We start from the raw sequence: 8,684 nt of genomic DNA on the forward strand, positions 1-8,684 counted from the left end.
ATACCTCGGTTCTGTAAAAAAAAAAGTAAGTTATGCCCTTGGGCTGACGCGATTTTGTTGATGTCTCTTATAAACTTGTGTAGTAGTGGTCGATGACGTCATAATATGACATCATTATGGGTACTAGCTATCACATGTCGTGGGTACTAAGAATGTATTAGAAAACAAGTCTTAACATTTATTAGTGGGCATTGAATCCAATGCAGATATTCTTAAGTAAAAATTCACTTTGGCTTCAGCATTGATGATTTATGCAAATACGATGATTTCCTTCGTGAAATTCCTTGTAAGTCTAAAATTATGAGTTGGTCTTAAATGAAATGATAATTCAACTTCACTAGATAGACATTTTTTTTTGCTCAATGTAGGCATTGAATGAATTTATATACCTATCAATCGCTCAATGCAGGCATTAGATGACTGTTCTAGGTCGTCCATTGCAGGCATTGACTGACTGATCTAGGTCGTCCAATGTAGGCATTGACTGACTGATCTAGGTCGTCCAATGCAGGCATTGGCTGACTGATCTAGGTCGTCCAATGCAGGCATTGGATGACTGATCTAGGTCGTCCAATGCAGGCATTGACTGACTGATCTAGGTCGTCCAATGTAGACATTGACTGACTGATCTAGGTCGTCCAATGCAGGCATTGACTGACTGATTTAGGTCGTCCAATGCAGGCATTGGCTGACTGATCTAGGTCGTCCAATGCAGGCATTGACTGACTAAACTGAGTCATCCAGTGTAGGCATTGACTGACTGATCTAGGTCGTCCAATGCAGGCATTGACTGACTGATCTAGGTCGTCCAATGCAGGCATTGACTGACTGATCTAGGTCGTCCAATGTAGGCATTGACTGACTGATCTAGGTCGTCCAATGCAGGCATTGACTGACTGATTGAGGTCGTCCAATGCAGGCATTGACTTACTAAACTGAGTCGTCCAATGCAGACATTGATTGTTTCTTGCACTATAATTGTAATTGTGATCAATGAAACTTTTTAGACAATTTATCTTTTTTTCCTAGTTTAAAAACATTTATTATATATGATGTCATTTTGTGATTCATTACCACTGGTAGTTCTTTTCTCAATAAGTGTTTTAGATTGTGAAATGATTTTTACATTGTTATTGTAGTCCATAGCTGGTAACAAATGATGTAAGAAATGACAAAATCAGGTTTATATTGTAGGCCATTGATTAAAAATTTTTATTCATTTCAGTTCTTGGATTTCCTCCTTTTAGGTTGGATGTAGTTTCCAGTATATACCTGTAAATAATGTAAGATATTAGTGTTACATTGTGATCATGATGGATAGTATTACCAATAAAAATGTAGTTCTTTTCTCAATAAGTGTTTTAGATTGTGAAATGATTTTTACATTGTTATTGTAGTCTATAGCTGGTAACAAATGATGTAAGAAATGACAAAATCAGGTTTATATTGTAGGCCATTGATTAAAAATTTTTATTCATTTCAGTTCTTGGATTTCCTCCTTTTAGGTTGGATGTAGTTTCCAGTATATACCTGTAAATAATGTAAGATATTAGTGTTACATTGTGATCATGATGGATAGTATTTCCAATAAAAATGTTATCGGTTTACTAGCATTTTTGGCTATATGAAAGTTATGTTATTCTTTAGGGAGATTCATTCCTGTACAAGTTCATGTGAGGAACATGTAGTTTAGTAGTAAATATTCATTATCGAGTGATTATGGCTAAATAAAATTTAATAACGTAAACAAAGATGGTATTCTTACCAGTGTTCTCTTGTCTGTCCTCTCTTCGAGCTCCCTCAGAGTTTTTTCTATTGGCAATGGGGATTGGGTCGATGATGTGCTTTCCATCCTCTGGATCAGGTCCGGTAATGGGAAGTATACCTTGAATATCAAATTAATCAACATATGAAACAGAAACTCATTAAAATATTCAAAAAGGAGATTATCTTTGAATGATAAAATGGCTGATTATTTGATATTAAAAAAAACTAACATGAGTTGGAGGTTCAAGAAATTTCTCCCTTGCTAGTGCTGGAAAACTCTCCCACCATTCCATTTCCTCTGCCTTTAAAAGGCCAGACGCCAACAATTTGGGACCTGTCTCCTTGATGATCTTTTCAAGGTATGTCCCATTTTCCTTGGGAAGAACTACAGATGGGGTTGTCTTCAGGAATTGCAAATCCTAAAATTACAAAATAAGCAAATGTGTGTACTACTGATATATTTATTAGTATCTTTCAAATATATGCCCACTGGCATATGAGATACCCATGTTTGTAAGTGACAATTTTAACAATTGACCAATTCAAAAAAGAACATTCCATCACCTTAAAAATGTGAATGCCATGTTGGCCCCTCTTGCTTTCAAAAGTTGCAGAATCCCTGGAGTCAGGCAACCATTTCTCTCCATCACCTTTCCGATAGTGGAAGATTGGAATACGACTTTCTACAAATATTATTTGTTCATTAATGAAAATTACATTGTTTTAGGTCATGCAAAATTAATTCCTTGGTTCTCATGCCTTTTTTCAAGAAATATGATGATGGAGGGAGGCATTTTTAAAAAAGAAACTTTTTATTGCCCCAAAAATATAAAGAGGCAACATTTTACATTGTGCAAAACCTCAAAAAAATGAGTTATTGAGTTATGGGTTATTGATTTAGCTATGAAAAGGGTCAATGAGGCATCCTTGGAAGAGATGAGGGAGGGCCTGAGAACCAAAAATAAATTTTTCATGGTCTATTGTTATTATTTTAAATTTGTATAACGTCATTGAAGTGTCCACTAACCTTTGTCCTGTGTATGGATGCGGAACTCAAATTGGTCTCCAAGTCCATGGTTATTTATCAAATGGGCCTGCAACCACTCCTTAAAGTCCCATACCAAAGTCACAAATCTTCCATTTCTCACATAACTTATTTGCTTGAAATGGTGAAGCAAAGCTGAAACAAACAAATACAATGCATTTACATTGCAACAGAGCATTATAATCTTGGACATGAACAAAAAATTTCAAATAATTATTGAACAAAAAATATTAAATATCATTAGACCTTTAAGATGAAATAAGAAAGGGGTCTGTCCCTCAATATACCTGGGCTGAAAGGGGCCGAAAGTCTTAAATCAATAATTCTTTAACAATAAACATTTTATGATAATTTAATTACTGCAACATAAATGTTTATCTCAACAATTTACAACTATATGTTATTTTGAAAAAATATTCCTTGGTTAATTCACAAATCAAATAAAGCAAGAAAGAGAAATATTACCTTCAAGAGTCATGATGTCTTGTTTTTACAAAGAAGAGTAGTTTGAAAACATTGCATCGATGCCCTCATGAGTATGGCCCACAGGAAGCATATGTAAATAGCACTATTTTATAAGAAAACAGAATCCCAATTATCATCCACTGATAAAGGTTTACAATTCTACTTTTCATAGTTTTATAAAATGATAATACAATTACCTCTTCAAATATTCCAAGGTGTACCAATACTCCCAGAAATCCCAAAACTACTTTGTTTTTGTTGTCTGTGGCGCTGTCCGTTTGGAGATGTAGCTCTCTTCCAAGCTTATCTTTGAAAGCTGCATGTAGAAAAGAAATATGGATCTTAATTTCAAAATTATACAATAAGTGAAAGTGCTCCCCATCAGTATAAAATGCGTATCTGTGACTGAGATTGCCAGGTGAGCATAAGCACAAAGACCAAGGGTGGGCATATTTTCTGATAATCGGTTATTAAATTTTGTGGTAAATTTACAATGCAAAAGATTTTTTTCCTACTCGTAGGAATGAATTTCCTCTGTATTTATAATGATAAACTTTCTTATAAAATTATTATTAATAGATATATTTGATGTAACCATAGAAATGCAAAAGAAGTCCATTGGTATACAGTGCACACATAAGCTGATATATTTAGTAGCTCTGTAGAAGTCTTAGATTTTAATATATGATTAAATAAGACATGTATCAAAAATGTCATGATTATCAGTAATTCAAGAATATGTGACTATGACCTACCTGTAATTGTATCCAGCAATATTGTCAAGTTAAGATTGGAATCATGAGGGTACTGCATGAGGTCAAAGTGGCCGAAACCTATTTTCTTTTTTCCAGATGAACCTATGCGCAAAGAGAAATAATTAAGTTATTTAAATTATCAAAGTACATCTTTACATTTTATTTGGGACTTGTAGTCTAAAGGCATAATGTAATATTTAAGAAATAAGGTAACATTTTTAAACATCTATCGGGATATAAGTACGGGTTGGTCACGAGAGGGCTTTATGATGAATTTAATCTCGTACCTACCCGTATTTATAGCCCGAGATATGTTTTAAAATGATACCTTATTACTTATATTTACATTGTGACTTATTCATACACTATATTTGCCTGATTGTGACTTTTAACGTATGAAATGTATTATTTTTCAAACCCAATGCTGAATGTGCATCAATCCTTTTTGACGTCACTGAGAAATTATGTAAACCGTTTATCCATACGCACATCCATGACCTCTTGACCCCGTACCTGTATTTATACAGTTATGGATACGCATTGCTTTCAGTAGTGTTATATAAAGGAAAGCATTTCTAAATGTAAATATTTCTTACATAAACAACATTGCAATCTATTTACTCCCTAGTAAACTGAATTACAGATCTCATTAACCATCAAAAATAAATTACATGAAGATTTATAAATTTTCCAATTCAGATTTTCTTTTTAAGTGAAATAGAGATCAATAACGGGTAAGCATGTCCAGTATTATTATGTAATGCTCCACAAACCTTCTCTCTGGACCAATACTCCTAAAAGATGTGTCCTTATTTGCTGTAGATTACAAATCTGTTTGGAATTTCTTGCTTTGGAAAATAAGATTGGTACATTTGTTTTCTTTTGATCCATTCCATCCATGATAATGGTGAAGTACTTATGAGGTTGGATTCTTGAACTTTCCCGTCTTCATAATATGCTTCTTTTAGTTTTCTTTTGAGTAGAAATACTATTATGTAGAGGAAAATGCATGAAGATAACGAACAGTATTCAATCTCAAAGTCTATAAAGCAATACAAAATAAGAGCAGAGCAAACACGGACCTCCGAAACATCAGAGTTGGTATCAGGTGCCATGGAGGAGTGAGCATCCCCTGCCGACCGGTCAAAAATATCCAAGTATGAAACAGATGTGTCAGACTCTGTGGTATCTTTTTATCTCAAGCTCACCAAGATATTTCGTATTGAAGTAGGAATGGAAATTACCATTGTTAATTGACAATATGTCATCGATATATCTAAATGTCGAGTTGAAGGCCACAGCAAGTGTTTTCTTCTTTTCACGCATAAGATTTTGCACAAATTCTGCTTCATATGAATACAAAAATCGGTCTCCTATTAACGGAGCGCAATTGGTTCCCATGGGAATTCCATGTGATAATATAATACATGTAAGTCATTACCTCACATAATCCCAGTGTTCCCTTTTCTTCTCTGTGATCAATGTTTTGGAGTCCTTGTCATATCTGCCACATTTTTCATATTCAAAATGAAGTGTGGTGTAGATGTGACATAGTTTATACTTTATATTATAAAGGGCTGAGAGGAGGATAAAATATACAAATTGGTTTAAGAATGTGTCTTGAATTAGTGGTTAAAGGTAGATTATTTACTAAAGTTTAAAGTTAAAGTGAGGAAATTCTCAAAAACAGTGCGCAAAAAATCTTGCGCCGCAAATTGCTCATTTTTTGCATAACGAGATATGCGTTATGGCGATATGGTCAATGACTAATATATAAAACCAAAACGCTACAGTTTTGCAGCTATAGAATGAACTATATAGAGATAACGATTAGCATTCAATCTCAAAAGTCCATCAAACAACACAAAAGGAGCAAAGCAAACAAGGACCTCTAAGACATTAGAGAATGGATTAGGTGCCAAGGAGAAGTGAGCATCCGCTGCCGACCGGTCAAACCTCCTTGTCATGATCGGGAAATCCCGGAAAAATCCGTCATCGATTCAGTGTGTAAATAGTGGTCTAAAAATCAGTATGGAGAACGTCAGTCAGCATTTAACTCAATGATAAATTGTATTTACTAAACAGAGTTTTAAATATCTGTCCGAAAGAATTTCTTTTTTTCCCCGAATTTTAGGCAAAACATGGAATTCTTATTCTGCTTAGGAAGCATTTTACTGTGTTTAGCTATGAAATACACATATTGACAGAATCTATTAATACCTTTTATACGTAGTCACTGATTGAAGTTTAGTGAGATAATTTAAAAAAATGAAAGGTAAAACGCAGCTAGGATAAGGCTGTCCGTAAAATATCAAACTGTTTAGACGGTAGTAACTTCTCTGCACTACCTAGATATGACGTCATGATAGAACATGACGTCAAGTCACTGCATACTTGAGCTGACAAGACGGGGGAAGTGTCATAATTTATACCTGGCATGTAGATTTATTTTTGGTCCTTGTTGTTTAATTCAAGTTTTAGGAATGTTTTTAAGCTGCAATGTGCTGTTATGAATTTAATCATTTGAAATTTAAATATCCCTATTCCTTTCGCTTGTCCGATATGCACATATTCAAACAATAGAGAAAAATTATGTGTGAAACGCCCCCCTTACACGTCCGTAGACAGAGTTTGAATTTAAGAATCGTGTTTATATTGGACTGGCACAAGTGATAAACAAAAACAAATTGAAGATATTTTGTGTGAATCTACAAGAGAAGTATGTGTTCTACTTGAATTTTGCTGGGGGATTGTGTATAGTTTTCTATTTTTGTATACATCGCGATAAAGAGTGGAAAATACCCCCTCCTATGTTGGTAAGTTAAATATCTGGTCAAACATTTTCTTAACAAGTAAAAATTAAACCTGCCCCCAGCACTTTCTATGTACCAGAGATCACGATGAATTGATCTATGTAACAAACTTTGTACATTTTTTTTGTTTTTCACCTGTGCCGAAGCGGTTTATGTGCAACATTTAGGAATATCATATATCTCCGTCACGTGATCAACACAGTCATGTGAAATCACAAAAAATGCTTTATTATAATACCTAAGTAAACTATTATCTCAAGTTCACTGCAATTCCAAACAAGGATTACATATTGAAATTAAAATCTAGCTCAACATAACATGCATATTTTTAAGGCATTTTAAGCCTTCGGACAGCCTTATCATAACTGCGAATATACACAGAATATTCAATGTTTATATCAGTTAACATCTAAATAGTTTTCGGAATTAACCTTCAACTATTTATAAATAAAGAATGGTTTTTGTGACTATTTACCTAAGAAAACATAGAGACACACTGCTTTCATTATCTCAAACGAGTTGTCTTTATTACTTCATTCTTTAACAAAGTTATTCAATTTTTTTTTTATTAAAAACAATACGAACGTTTCTTACTGATTCGTTTTGATTATTCTGTATTGTAGTTAAACTCAATTATTTAGTGGAATTCGGTTTTTTTTAATAATAATTTTCTTTTTATATTGTAATTCTTTTGTTTTCTTTATTTAACAATTTATTTCTTTATATTTTGGTTTGCACTATTGGTCTTCCATACATACTAGTATATGTTTACTTTTTGAATGTTTTAAAGCATGTTTATAGTCACCAGCTTAGTTCAGGACAGGATTCTACATCTCCCAAAATGAGATTCGAAACCCTGCACGTTAGGATTAACTCTTTACATCGCAACGCTAGAGCAAACACTTTAGCAATTCCACCTCGCAGGCCCCAAATAAAAAAAAAAAACCTTACATGGTTTTTCTTGATTATCAATCATGTCCTTTAGTTAAGAGCATAAGCATAATTAAGAAACCTCTCGTCTGATAATAACAAAATATTGCAATTGAATGTATTGTCTTCACACACATTTTGGGTACATTTCTAAGCTTTATGAGACTAGTATTTTATAAAAACCATTTAGGATATCGACTGGATTTCTGCATTTACATACCCTAATGCCGTGTTTGTACATGCAGTTTGATATAGTATTCTAAAAATAGTATGCTCTATACGCCGAATCGTATTGTCAGGAAGCCAGGAACCTTAAGTTTCTGTGACATTTTTAAGCCAATCCACATGATGGCATCATTTTATGACGTCGAAGTCCTTATATTCTAATGCTAAAAAAACTTCACCAAAAGATCTCGGGCGCAAACTTTTAGTATTTTACAGAATTTTGAAATATTAATAAAATTGTAGCACAAATTCGGTCATTTTAGGTGTTGACGAATTACTGTACGTAAGGTTCTGAATTTTAAAAGGTTAGAAAATAAAGAGTATCCCCTTTTACTAAGATAATGTTTGGACATTTTATACTCAAGGACTTTCTATTGAAAGTCTACATTGTTAATTTCAATAAGAAATTCATCCTCCATGTACATAACGTCTTTTTTGAGTTTTTGCGAAGTGTAAGCATTCAGATACTGTTTTTTAAAAAAAACGTTTGTATGGTTCTTTTGTTTTCAGTTATGTTCCACAAAACATACAAAGGAACCTTTAACACCCTAAAAAGCGTTATTTCTTACAAAAAAGTGAAGGGGCATATTCTCAATTATGCAATCGGATGGAGAACAACGTAAAAATCTATTGACATATTTAATTTTAGAATAAACATTTCCTGTGTTCAAAACAAGGATGCTT

General features: G+C 33.4%; 1 pseudogene; it reads right to left on the reverse strand.

Moving 5' to 3' along the window:
• Window positions 1-1,653: 1,653 nt before the first annotated feature.
• LOC134277047 (uncharacterized) lies at window positions 1,654-6,471 on the reverse strand (annotated as a pseudogene).
• Window positions 6,472-8,684: the final 2,213 nt, after the last annotated feature.

Source organism: Saccostrea cucullata, unplaced genomic scaffold (assembly GCF_032062105.1).
Source record: "Saccostrea cucullata isolate Sc308-1 unplaced genomic scaffold, CSIRO_AGI_Scuc_v1 ctg6812, whole genome shotgun sequence".
Lineage (NCBI taxonomy): Eukaryota > Metazoa > Mollusca > Bivalvia > Ostreida > Ostreidae > Saccostrea > Saccostrea cuccullata.